Genomic DNA, 14234 nt, shown 5'->3' on the forward strand with positions numbered 1-14234 from the left:
TCTTTTCTGGATAGTGGTTAAATTTTTTTTGGATAAATATGCAGACATGGAATTGCAGACCATATGATAGTTTCTGTTTTAAAATTTTTGAGGAACATGTTTTTGTTTTTGTTTTGGGTTGTTTAGAACAGTTTTTTTTAAGTTTTAATTTTAATTCCAGTTACTTAACATACAGTGTTATATTAGTGTAAGGTGTACAATATAGTGATTCAGTAATTCTATACATTGCTCAGTGCTCATCATAATAAGTGTACTCTTAATCCCCACCACCTATTTCATCCATCCCCCTACCCACCTCCCCTCTGGTAACCATCAGTTTGTTCTCTATAGTTAAGAGTCTGTTTTTTGGTTTGTCTCTCTTTTCTCCCCACTTTGCTTGTTTGTTTTGTTTCTTAAATTCCATATATAAGGGAAATCATATGGTATTGTCTTTCTCTGACTGACTTATTTCGCTTAGCATTATATTCTCTAGCTCCATCCATGTTGTTGCAAATGGCAAGATTTCATTCTTTTTTATGGCTGAATAATATTCCATTGTATATATACACCACATCTTCTTTATTCATTCATCTATGGATGGACACTTGGGCTGCTTCCATATCTTAGCTATTGTAAACAATGTTGCAATGAACATGTGGGTGTATATATCTTTTTAAATTAGTGTTTTTGTATTCTTTTGGTAAATACCCAGTAGTGTGATTGCTGGATTGTAGGGTAGTTGTATTTTTAATTCTTTGAGGAACCTTCATACTGTTTTCCACAGTGGCTGTACCAGTTTGCATTCCTACCAACAGTACAAAAGTGTTCCTTTTTCTCCACATCCTTGCCAACACCTGTTGTTTTGTGTTACTGATTTTAGCCATTCTGACATGTGAGGTGATATCTCTTGTAGTTTTGATTTGTGTTTCCCTGATGGTTAAGTGATGATGAGCATCTTTTCATGTGAAGGTTGGCCATCTGTATGTTTTCTTTGGAAAAATGTCTGTTCCTGTCTTCTGCCCATTTTTTAATTAGATTGTTTTTTGGGTGTTGAATTGTATAAGTTCTTTATAAATTTTGGATTCTAGTCCTTTATCAGATATGTCATTTGCAGATATCTTCTCCCATTCAGTAGGTTGCCTTTTAGTTTTTGTTGATTGTTTCCTTCACAGTGCAGAAGCTTTTTATTTTAATGTACTCCCAATGGTTTATTTTTGCTTTTGTTTCCCTTGCCTCAGGGAACCTATCTAGAAAAAAGTTGGTACAGCCAGTGTCAGAGAAATTACTGCCTGTGTTCTCTTCCAGAATTTTTATGGTTTCAGGTCTCACATTTAGGTCTTTAATCCATTTGGAATTTATTTTTGTGTATGGTGTAAGAAAGTGGTCTAGTTTCTTTCTTTTGCATGTTGCTGTCCAGTTTTCCCAACATCATTTGTTGAAGAGACTCTGTTGTTCCTATTGGATATTCTTTCCTGCTTTGTCAGAGATTAATTGACCATATAACTGTAGGTTTATTGGGGCACCTGTGTGGCTCAGTCGGTTAAGTGGTTGCCTTCAGCTCAGGTCATGATCCTGGGGTCCTGGGATTGAGCCCCGCATCAGGATCCCTGCTCAGCAGGGAGCCTGCTTCTCCCTCTCCCTCTGCCCGTTCCCGTGCTTGTGCTCGCTCTCTCTTTCTCTCTCTCAAATAAATAAATAAAATCTTAAAAAAAAAAAAAAGAAAAGCACACACACACACACACAAAACAACTGTGGGTTCATTTCTGGGCTTTCTGTTCTGTTCCATTGATCTATATGTCTGTTTTTCTACCAGTACTATACTGTTTTGATTACTACACCTTTGTAATATAACTTGAAGTCTGGAATTGTGATGCCTCCAGCTTTGTTTTTCTTTTTCAAGATTGTTTTGGCTATTCAGGGTCTTTTGTGGTTCCATACAAACTTTAGGGTTGTTATAGTTCTGTGAAAAATGCTGTTAGTATTTTGATAGAGATTGCATTAAATGTGTAGATTTCTTTGGGTACTGTGGACATTAGAACAATATTTGTTCTTCAGATCCATAAACTTGGAACGGCTTTTCATTGCTTTGTGTTGTCTTCCATTTCTTTCATCAGTGTTTTATAGTTTTCAGAGTACAGGTCTTTCACCTCTTTGGTTAAGTTTATTCCTTTATATCTTATTATTTTTGGTGCAATTATAAATGGGATTATTTTCATAATTTCACTTTCTGCTGGTTCATTATTGCTATATAGGAAAACAACAGATTTCTGTACATTGATTTTGTATCCTGCCACTTTACTGAATTCATTTATTAGTTCTAGCAGTTTTTTGGTGGAGTAGTTTGGGTTTTCTATATATAGCATTATGTCATCTGCAAATAGTGAAAGTTTTACTTCTTCCTCACCAATTTGGATGCCTTTTATTTCTTTTTGTTGTGTTATTGCTGTGGTTAGGATTTCTAGTCCTATACTGAATAAAAGTGGTGAGAGTGGACATCCCTGTCTTGCTCCCAATCTTAGAGGAAAAGCTCTTAGTTCTTCCCCATTGACGATGATGTCAGCTGTGGGTTTTTCATAAATGGCCTTTATTGGGGCACTTGGGTGGCTGCTCAGTCAGTTAAGAGTCTGCCTCCGGCTCAGGTCATGATCCTAGAGTCCTGGGATCAAGCCCCATGTTAGGCTGCCTGCTCAGTGGGGAGCCTGCTTCTTCCAATCTCTCTGCCTCTCCCCCTGCTTGTGTGTGCATACTCTCTCTCTCTCTGTCAAATAAATAAATAAATAAAATCTTTTTAAAAAATGGCCTTTATTATATTGGAAGTATGTTTTCTCTAAACCTCCTTTGTTGAAGATTTTTATCATGAATGGTTGTTGTACTTTATCAGAAGCTTTTTCTGCATCTATTGAAATGATCATATGGTTTTTATCCTTTCTCTTATTGATGTAGTAATGTATCACATTGATTGATGTGCAAATATTGAACTATCCTTGCGTCCCAGGAATAAATCTCACTTGATTGCGGTGAAAGATTTTTTTAATATATTGTTGGATTTGGTTTGATAGTATTTTCTTAAGCATTTTTGCATCTGTGTTCATCAAAGATATTGTCCTGTAGTTCTCTCTCTCGCTCTCTCTTTTTTTTTTTTTGGTGGTGTCTTTTTCTGGTTTTAGAATCAGGGTAATGCTGGCCTCGTGGAATGAATTTGGAATTTTTCCTTCCTTTTCTATTTTTTGGAATAGTTTGAGAAGAATAGGTATTAACTCTTCTTTAAAGGGTGGTTTGGTAGAATTTGCTCGTGAATCCATCTGTTCCTGGACTTTTGTTTGTTTGGAGTTTTTTGGTTACTGATTCAATTTTGTTGCTGATAATTGGTCTGTTCAAATTTTCTATTTCTTCCTGATTCTGTTTTGGGAAGTTATATGTTTCTAGGAATTTATTCATTTCTTCTAGGTTGTCCAATTTGTTGGCATATAGTTTTCCATAATATTTTCTTATAATTGTTTTTATTTCTGTGGTGTTGTTATTTCTCCTCTCTCATTTGTGATTTTATTTATTTCAGTCCTTTGTCTTTTTTTCTTGATAGGTCCTGGGTAGAGGTTTATCAATTTTATTGATTTTTTTAAAAAGAGTTATTTATTATTTTAGAGAAAGAGAGAAAGCATGAGTGGGAGGGGCAGAGGGAGAGGGAGAGAGAAGCTCAAGCAGACTCTGCGCTGAGTGTGGAGCCTGACACAGGGTTTGATCCCACAACCGCAAGATCACTACCTGAAACCGAGAGTCGGACTGACGCCTGGCCAACTGCACCACGTAGGTGCCCCTTTATTGATTTTTTAAAAATTTGTCCTATTGTTTTTTAGTTTCTATATAATTTATTTCTGTTCTAATCCTTATTTTTCCTTCCTTCTGCTGGTTTTAGGTTTTATTTGTTGTTCTTTTTAGCTCTTTATGTGTAAACTTAATTGTTTATTTGGGATTTTTCCTGCTTCTTGAGGTAGGATGGTATTGCTATAAGCTTTCATCTTAGAACTGCTTTGCTGCATCCCAAGGTTTTTGACCCATTGTATTTTCATTTTTATTTGTTTCCGTGTACTTTTAAATTTCTTCTTTTATTTCTGGTTGACTGCTTCATTGTTTAGTAGCATGTTATTTAGCCTCCATGTATTTGTGGTCTTCCAGATATTTTCTTGCTGTTGACTTCTAGCCATTGTGGTCAGAAAAGATGCATGATATGACTTCAGTCTTTTTGAATTTGTTGAGGCTTGTTTTGTGAGCTAATATGTGATCTATTCTGGAGAGTGTTCCATGTGGACTTGAAAAGAATGTGTATTCTTCTGATTTAGGTTGGAATGTTCTGTGTACATCTGGTAAGTCTATCTGGTCCAGTGTGTCATTCAAAGCCATTGTTTCCTTGTTGATTTTCTATTTAGATGATCTGTTCATTGATGTGAGTGGGGTGTTAAAGTCCCCTACTATTATTTTATTATTATTGATTAGTTCCTTTATGTTAGTTATTAACCATTTTATGTATTTGGGTATTCCTATTTTGGGTGTATAAATATTTATAATTGTTATATCTTCCTGTTGGATTGTCATCTTTATTATTATATAGTGTCCTTCTTTGTCTCTTGTTACAGTGTTTGTTTTACAGTTTAGTTTGTTCAATATATGTATTGCTACACTGGCTTTCTTTTGATATCCATTATCATGATAGATGTTTCTCCATTTTGTCACTTTCAATCTGCATGTGTCTTTAGGTCTAAAATAAGTCTTTTGTAGGAAGCATATAGATGGGTCTTGTTTTATCCATTTGTTACCCTATGTCTTTTGATTGGAGCATTTAGTCCATTTATATTCAAAGTAATTATTGATAGATATGTATTTATTGCCATTTATTACTTGTTTTGTGGTTGTTTCTGAAGATTTTCTCTGATCCTTTCTTATCTTTCTCTCTTACATGGTTTTCTGGTTTTCTTTAGTGATATATTTGGATTTCTTTCTCTTTATTCTTTGCATATTTATTAGTGGGTTTTGATATATGGTTACCATTAGGTTGTATATAACCTCTTCTCCATATAGCAGTCTATATTAGTATATAATATATATATATAATAATATTAAGTTGAAGGTCATTTAAGTTTGAGCCCATTCTTTACTCCTCCCCACATTTTAGGTATATGGTATCATATTTTACATCCTTTTATTTTATGAGTTCCTTGATCGATATTTTACAAAAATATTTGTTTTTTACTGCTTTTGTGTTACCTTCATACTGTTACTTTTGGTCTTTCCTTTCCACTCAAAGAGTCCCCTTTAATATTTCTTGCAGGGCTGGTTTAGTGGTCATGAACACTTTTAGTTTTTGTTTTTCTAGGGAACTCTTTATCTCTCCTTCTGTTCTAAATGATAGCCTTGCTGGATATAGTATTCTTGGCTGCAGATTTTTTTTCAGCACTTTGAGTATATCATGCCACTCTCTTGTGGCTTGGAAAGTGTCTGCTGAAAAATCTCCTGATAGCCTTATGGGGTTTCCCTTGTATGTAACTGTCTCCTTTTGTCTTTCTGCTTTAATGTTTTTTTCTTTATCACTGTATTTTCCATTTTAATTATAACATGTCTTGGGGTGGATCTGCTTTTGTTGATTTTGTTGAGAGTTCTCTGTGCCTCTTGGATCTGGATATTTATTTCCTCCCCCAGATTAGGGCAGTTTTCAGCGATTATTTATTCAAATAAATTTTTTGGCCCCTTTTCTCTCTCTCTCCTTCTTCTGGGACTCCTATAATGTGAATGTTATTACGTTTGATAGAGTCACTGAGTTCCCTAAGTCTATTCTCGTTTGCATAATTCTTTTTTCTTTCTTTTATTCAGCTTGATTACTTGCCATTACTGTGTTTTCTAGGTCATTAATTCATCAGCTTCTTTCATCCTATCAAGCATGTTTCTCATTCCGTTTATTGAGCCCTTATCTCTGCTTTGTTATTCCTTATTCTATGTTAAGGGTCTTAGTCATATCTTTCATCCTTTTCTCAAGTCCAGTGACTGTGTTATGATCATTGCTTTAAATTCTCCATCAGGCATGTTACTTATATCTGTTTCACTTAGATCTCTGGCCGTGGCCTTTTCCTGTTCTTTCATTTGGGACAGATTCCTCTGTCTTCTCATTTTGTCTAAGTCTCTGTGCTTGTCTGTGTATTAGGAAAGTCAGGTACTTCTCCAATTCTTTTTTTTTTTTTTTTTAAGATTTTATTTATTGAGAGAGAGTGTGCACACGTGTGCATGCACACAAGTTGGGGGAGGGATAAAGGGAGAGAGAGAAGTAAATTCCCTGCTGAGCAGGGAGCCTGACACGGGGCTCAATCCCAGAACCCTGAGATCATGACCTGAACTGAAGGTGGATCCCCAACTGACTGAGCCACCCAGGCGCCCCAATACTTCTCCTATTCTTAAGGGTAACAGCCTTATGAAAAACTGGTCGTGTAGTGCCCTGCCATGTGGTGTCCCCTGTTCCCCAGGGCCTGGTGCTTCTGAGAGTGTCTCCAGTGTGTGCTGTGTGGGCTCTGCTATTGTGTCCTGGCCATTTTTTCTTTAAGGCTAGTCATCAGCAGAGGCTGTGTGCCTATTGCAGGCAGTGATTGGTCCCTGGCCTGAATGTGGCAAGTTTTAACTGGGTGTGCTCTTGCCTGCTTGTGAATTGAGACTAGCTGCCAGAACTGAGGCCCTTGAAAACCAGGGTTGGAATATGGGGTGTAGGCAGGAGTTTGGGCCAGTCTTCTGGGCAAGGGGGCCCACCTTGCTGTGACTGAGGTAAGCATGGGTGGGAAAGACAATTCCACCAGAGCCTGGAGGGGACTGGGCTTGGTGTAGCAAATTAAGTAGCAAGTGTTGGCACTCTGCTGGTTCCCACAGATGGCCCCGTGCCTATGCTGAGTGGTGAGGGAGGGAAATGGCACCTGCTAGGTCCTTTGTTCTGGGAGGGGTCTCTCTATGACTGCTGCCTCTCTGGCACACATTCCAAGAAGAGCAAATAACCTCCCCATTATGTGCCCTAGGCACTCTTCAGCTTGCTGTTTCCATGTTGTATGTCACAGGCTCTTTTCCCTGCCTTCTCTCCAAGAGCAGCCCCGATATCTTGGGGCTCTCCCAGAGCCAAGTATGCTGACCTTTATTTTTTTATTTTATTTTTTTTTTTAAACAACTCTTTTTTTTTTTTTAAGATTTTATTTATTTATTTGACAGAGAGAGAGAGAGAGATCACAAGTAGGCAGGCAGGGAGGCAGAGGGAGAGGGAGAAGCAGGCTCCCTGCTGAGCACGGAACCCAATGCGGGGCTTGACCCCAGGACCCTGGGATCATGACCTGAGCCGAAGGCAGACGCTTAACCAACTGAGCCACCCAGGCGCCCCGTATGCTGACCTTTAAAACTCTAGGCTTTAACCACCATTAGTTGCACAAAATTCAGCCCCTCTCACTTTCCAAACCAATTGCTATGGGGAACCATCTCCCCCGTGCACTCGCCTGTGTGCTAGTCTGTCTCTGGCCCTTCTCAACTGTGGCTCCCAACCCCATCACAGAAGCCATGATCCATTTCTTTCCCAAACTGTGTCTCCGCACTTCCTACCTTCTTCAGTGTGGCCTCTTCTCTACCTTTAGTTGTGGAGTTTGTTCTGTCAGTCTCCAGGTTGATTTCTGGGGTGTTTAGGATGATTTGATAGTTATCGAGTTGTATTTGTGGAAAGGTGGCTGCACCAGTTTACATATTCATTCCATAGTGGCTGCACCAATTTACATACTCATCAACAGTGCACACAAGGGTTCCCATTTCTGCACATCCTCACCAACACTTATCTCTTGTCTTTTTGATAATAGCTATTATAGCACGTGTGAGAGGATAGCTCATTGTGGTTTTGATTTGTATTTCCCTGGTGATTAGTGATGTTGAGCACATTTTCATGTGTCTGTTGCCATCTGTATGTCTTTTTTGGTAAAGTGTCTATTCCTCTGATCATTTTTTAATCAGATTGGTTTTTTTGCTATCAAGTTGTATGAATTCTTTTTTTAAACAAAAGATTTTATTTATTTATTTGAGAGAGAGTAAGAGAGAGAGATCATGAGCAAGGGGGAAGGGTAGAGGGAGAAGCAGACTCCCTGCTGAGCAGGGAGCCCAATGTAGGACTCGATCCCAGGACCCTGGGATCATGACCTGAGCCGAAGGTAGACGCTTAACCAACTGAGCCACCCAGGTGCCCAAGTTGTATGAATTCTTTATTTATTTTGGAGATTAGCCCTTTAGTAGATATATGATTTGCAAATATCTTCCCCCATTCAGGAGGTTGCCCTTTTATTTTGTTGATAGTTTTTTTTGCTGTGCAAAAGCTTTTTAGTTTGATGTAGTCCCAATTGTTTATTTTTGCTTTTGTTGCCTTTGCTTTTGGTATCAAATAAAATATATATATATATTTGCAAAGCCTGATGTCAAGGAGCTTACCCTTTATATTTTATTCTAGGACTTTTATGGTTTCAGGTCTTACATTCAAGTCTTTAATCCATTTTGAGTGGATTTTTGTGAATGGTAAAAGTAGTGGTCCAGTTTCATTCTTTTGCATGGGGTTGCCCAGTTTTTCCAGCACCATTTGTTGAAGAGACTATCTTTTTCCCATTGTATATTCTTGGCTCCTTTGCCATAAGTTGGCTGTATATTCATGGGTTTATTTCTGGGCTCTTTGTTCTGTTCCATTGACCTATGTGTTTGTTTTAATGCCAAAACCATACTGTTTTGATTATTATAGCTTTGTAATATAGTTTGAAATCAGGAATTGTGATGCCTGCAGCTTTGTTCCTCTTTCTCAAGATTGCTTTGGCTATTTGGGATCTTTTGTGGTTCCATTACAAATTTTAGAATTGTTTGCTTCATTTCTGTGAAAAATGCCGTTGGAATTTTGATAGGGATTGCATTGAATCTATAGATTACTTTGGGTAGAATAGACATTTTAGCAATATTAATTCTTCCAGTCTATGAGCATGGGGTACCTTTCCATTTATTTGTGACTTCAATTTATTTCATCAATGTCTTATAGTTTCCATTGTATAGGTCTTTTACCTCCTTAGTTAAATACATTCCTAGGCATTTTATTCTTTTGAAGCAATTATAAGTGGAACTGTATTTTTAATTTCACTTTCAGGTAGTTTGTTATTAGTGTATAGAAACACAATTAATTTTTGTGTATTGATTTTGTATCCTGCAACTTTACTGAATTTGTTTATTCTAACAGTTTTTTGGTGAAGTTTTAGGGTTTTCTATATATAGTATGTCATCTGCATATAGAGACAGTTTACTTCTTCCTTTCTGATTCGGATGCCCTTTATTACTTTGTCTTGCCTAATTCCTCTAGGATTCCTGGTACTATTTTTTTAGAGATTTTATTTATTTATTTATTTATTTATTTGAGAGAGAGAGAGGTGAGCAAGAACAGGGGAGGAGCAGAGGAAGCGGGAGTCAGGGCTGAGCCCAAGGCGGGACTCGATTCCATGACCCAGGGATCAGTGACCCAGCCAAAACCAACAGTTGGATGCTCAACTGACTGGGCCACTCAGGCGCCCCTCCCCGTACTATTTTATTATTTTTATTTTTACTTATTTATTTTTAAAGACTTTATTTATTTGAGAGAGAGAGAGAGTATGAACAGAGGGAGGGTTGGAGAGAGAAGCGGACTCCCAGCTGAGCAGGGAGCCCAATGCAGGGCTCGATCCTAGGACCTGGGATCATGACCTGAGCTGAAGGCAGACGCTTAACCAACTGAGCCACCGAGGTGCCCCCTCAGTACTATTTTAAATGAAAGTGATAAGAATAGACATCCTTGTCTTATTTCTGATCTTAGAGGAAAAGCTTTCAGTTTTTCACCATTGAGTATGATATTAACCATGGGTTCATTGTATATTGCCTTTATTATGTTGAGATATGTTCCCTCTATACCCTCTCTGTTGAGAGTTTTTATCAAGAATAGATGTTGTATTTTGTCAAATGCTTTTTCTGCAATCTATTAAGATGATTATATGATTTTTATTCCTAATTTTGTATATGTTCTGTATCATCTTGATTGATATCGATGGTGAACCATCCTCGCATCCCTGGAATAAATCCCACTTTGTAGTGTATGAACCTTTTAATGTATTGTTGAATTCAGTTTGCTAATATTTTGTTGAGGAGCTTTGTGTCTATGTTCATAAGGATATTGGCCTGTGATTTCCTTTTCTTTTAATGCCTTTATCTGATTTTGAATTTTTTTTAAATGTTTTATTTATTTATTCATGAGAGTCAGAGAGAGAGAGAGAGAGGCAGAGGCAGAGGGAGAAGCAGGCCCCCCGCCCAGCAGGGAGCCCGATGCGGAACTCGATCCCAGGACCCTGGGATCATGACCTGAGCCGAAGGCAGATGCTCAACCATCTGAGCCACCCAGATGTCCCTGCCTTTATCTGATTTTGATATTTAATGCTGGCCTCATAAAATAAGTTTGGAAGTGTTCCCTCCTCTTCACTTTTTTGGAAGTGTTTGAGACGCATTGGTATTAATTCTTTAAACATTTGGTTGAATTCACCAGGGAAGCCATCTGGACTTTTGTTTGTTGGAGGTTTACTGATTCAGTCTCCTTACTAGTAATTAGTCTGTTCAGATTTTCTATTAACTTCATGATTCAGTTTTTGTAGGTTGTATGTTTGTAGGAATGTATCAATTTTTTCTACATTATCCAGTTTGTTGGCATATAATTGTTCATAGTAGTCTTACGATTCTTTGTATTTCTGTTGTATCAGTTGTAATGTCTCTTTCTGATTTTATTTGTGTTTTCTCCCTTTTTTTTAATTGGTGACTCTAACTAAATGTTTATCTTTTCAAAAACCAGCTCTTGGTTTCATTAATCTTTTCTATTATCCTTTTAGTCTTTGCTTCATTTATTTCTGCTCTGATATTTGTTATTTCCTTCCTTCTACTAACTTTGGTCTTAGTTTGTTCTTTTTCTAGTTTCTTTAGGTGTAAAGTTAGGTTGTTTATTTGAGGTTTTTCTTATTTCTTTTTTCATTGTTGTTGTTTCTTTGTTTTGTTTTGTTTTTAATTGGTTGCACAAAGAAAACTTTATTTGCAGCAAATAAGGAGATCACAGGGAATGGCTTCCAAAGCCATGACTTGAGGTCTTTCTTATTCTTTTTCTTTTTTTTTTTTTAAAGATTTTATTTATTTATTTGACAGAGAGAGACACAGCAAGAGAGGGAACACAAGCAGGGGGAGTGGGAGAGGGAGAAGCAGGCTCCCCGCTGAGCAGGGAGCCCGATGTGGGGCTCGATCCCAGGACCCTGGGATCATGACCTGAGCCAAAGGCAGATGTTTAATGACTGAGCCACCCAGGTGCCCCAAGGTCTTTCTTATTCTTAATGTAGGTGTTTATCACTATGAACTTCCCTCTAAAAACTATTTTTGCTGGTATGTTATATTCCCATTTTCATTTGTCTCAAATTTGAGTTCTATTTTTATTCCTTTTACCTGTTCGTTGTAGCATGTTGTTTAATCTCCACATATTTGTCAGTTTTCCAGTTTTCTTCTTGTAATTCTCTTTTAGTTTTATACCCTTGTGGTTGGAAAAAAATGCTTGATATGATTTCAATCCTCTTTAAAATTTTTTTGAGAGAGAGAGAGTGCGTATGCGAGTAGGGGCAGAGGGAGAGAATCTTAAGCAGTGCTGAGCATGGAGCCTGACACAGGGCTCAATCTCACAACCCTGAGATCATGACCTGAGCCAAAATCACGACTCAGACGCTTAACTGACTGAATCACCCAGGCGCCCTTCAGTCTTCTTAAATTTATTAAGGCTTATTTTGTGGCCTAACATATGATCTATTCTGGAGATTGTTCCATGTGTGCTTGAGAAAAATGTGTATTCTGCTGCTTTTGGATGGAATGTTCTGTAAATATCTGTTAGGTCCACCTGGTTTAACATGTTAAGTCCAATGTTTCTTTATTGATTTTCTGTCTGGATGATCTATCCAACGATGACAATGAGGTATTGAAGTCCCCTACTATTATTGTATCGCTGTCTATTTCTCCCTTTAGGTCTATTAATATTTATTTGCTTTGTATATTTAGGTGCTTCTAGGTTGGGTACCTGTAAATTTACAAATGTTATATAATCTTATTGGATTGACCCCCTTTATCATTATATAATGAACGTCTTTGTCTCTTATTACAGGTTTGTCTTAAAGTCTATTTTTTCTGATATAAGTATAGCTACTTCAGCTTTCATTTGCTTTCCATTTGCATGAACTATCTTTTCCCATTCCTTCTCTTTAGTCTGTATGTGTCCTTACAGTTGAAGGGAGTCCCTTACAGGCAGCATATAGTTGGGTCATACATTATTTTTTTAAATCTATTCAGCTACTCTCTGTCTTTTGATTGGAGAATTTAGTCCATTTCTATTTTTTAAAGATTTATTTATTTATTTTAGAGAAAGAACATGGAGGGAGGAGGAGCAGAGGTAGAGGGAGAGAGAGAATCTCAAGCAGACTCCCCGCTGAGCACAGAGCCCAACGCAGGGCTCAATCTCATGACCCTGAGATCATGACCTGAGCTAAAGCCAAGAGTCACGCACTTTTTTTTTTAAGATTTTTTTTTACTTTTTTATTGTTATGTTAATCACCATACATTACATCATTAGTTTTTGATGTAGTGTTCCATGATTCATTGTTTGTGCATAACACCCAGTGCTCCATGCAGAATGTGCCCTCTTTAATACCCATCACCAGGCTAACCCATCCTCCCACCCCTCTCCCCTCTAGAACCCTCAGTTTGTTTTTCAGAGTCCGTCATCTCTCATGGTTCGTCTCCCCCTCCGACTTCCCCCCCTTCATTCTTCCCCTCCTACTATCTTCTTCTTCTTTCTTTTTTTTCTTAACATATATTGCATTATTTGTTTCAGAGGTACAGATCTGAGATTCAACAGTCTTGCACAATTCACATTGCTTACCAGAGCACATACCCTCCCCAGTGTCATCACCCAGCCACCCCATCCCTCCCACCCCACCCCCCACTCCAGCAACCCTCAGTCTGTTTCCTGAGATTAAGAATTCCTCATATCAGTGAGGTCATATGATACATGTCTTTCTCTGTTTGACTTATTTCGCTCAGCATAATACCCTCCAGGTCCATCCACGTCGTTGCAAATGGCAAGATCTCATTCCTTTTGATGGCTGCATAATATTCCATTGTATATATATACCACTTCTTTATCCATTCATCTGTCAGTGGACATCTTGGCTCTTTCCACAGTTTGGCTATTGTGGACATTGCTGCTATAAACATCAGGGAGCACGTACCCTTTCGGATCCCTACTTTTGTATCTTTGGGGTAAATACCCAGTAGTGCAATTGCTGGATCGTATGGTAGCTCTATTTTCAACTTTTTGAGGAACCTCCATACTGTTTTCCAGAGTGGCTGCAGCAGCTTGCATTCACACCAACAGTGTAGGAGGGTTCCCCTTTCTCCGCATCTCCGCCAACATCTGTCGTTTCCTGACTTGTTAATTTTAGCCATTCTGACTGGTGTGAGGTGGTATCTCATTGAGGTTTTGATTTGGATTTCCCTGATGCCGAGCAACGTTGAGCACTTTTTCATGTGTCTGTCGGCCATTTGGATGTCTTCTTTGGAAAAATGTCTGTTCATGTCTTCTGCCCATTTCTTGATTGGATTATTTGTTCTTTGGGTGTTGAGTTTGATGAGTTCTTTAATGATTTTGGATACTAGCCCTTTATCTGATATGTCATTTGCAAATATCTTCTCCCATTCTGTCAGCTGTCTTTTGGTTTTGTTGACTGTTTCCTTTGCTGTGCAAAAGCTTTTTATCTTGATGAAGTCCCAATAGTTCATTTTTGCCCTTGCTTCCCTTGCCTTTGGCGATGTTTCTAGGAAGAAGTTGCTGCGGCTGAGGTCGAAGAGGTTGCTGCCTGTGTTCTCCTTTAGGATTTTGATGGACTCCTGTCTCACATTGAGGTCTTTCAACCATTTGGAGTCTATTTTTGTGTGTGGTGTAAGGAAATGGACCAGTTTCATTCTTCTGCATGTGGCTATCCAATTTTCCCAACACCATTTGTTGAACAGACTGTCTTTTTTCCATTGGACATTCTTTCCTGCTTTGTTGAAGATTAGTTGACCATAGAGTTGAGGGTCCATTTCTGGGCTCTCTATTCTGTTCCATTGATCTATGTGTCTGTTTTTGTGCCAGT

The sequence above is a fragment of the Phoca vitulina genome, unplaced genomic scaffold (genome assembly GCF_004348235.1).
Source record: "Phoca vitulina isolate PV1807 unplaced genomic scaffold, GSC_HSeal_1.0 scaffold7, whole genome shotgun sequence".
Lineage (NCBI taxonomy): Eukaryota > Metazoa > Chordata > Mammalia > Carnivora > Phocidae > Phoca > Phoca vitulina.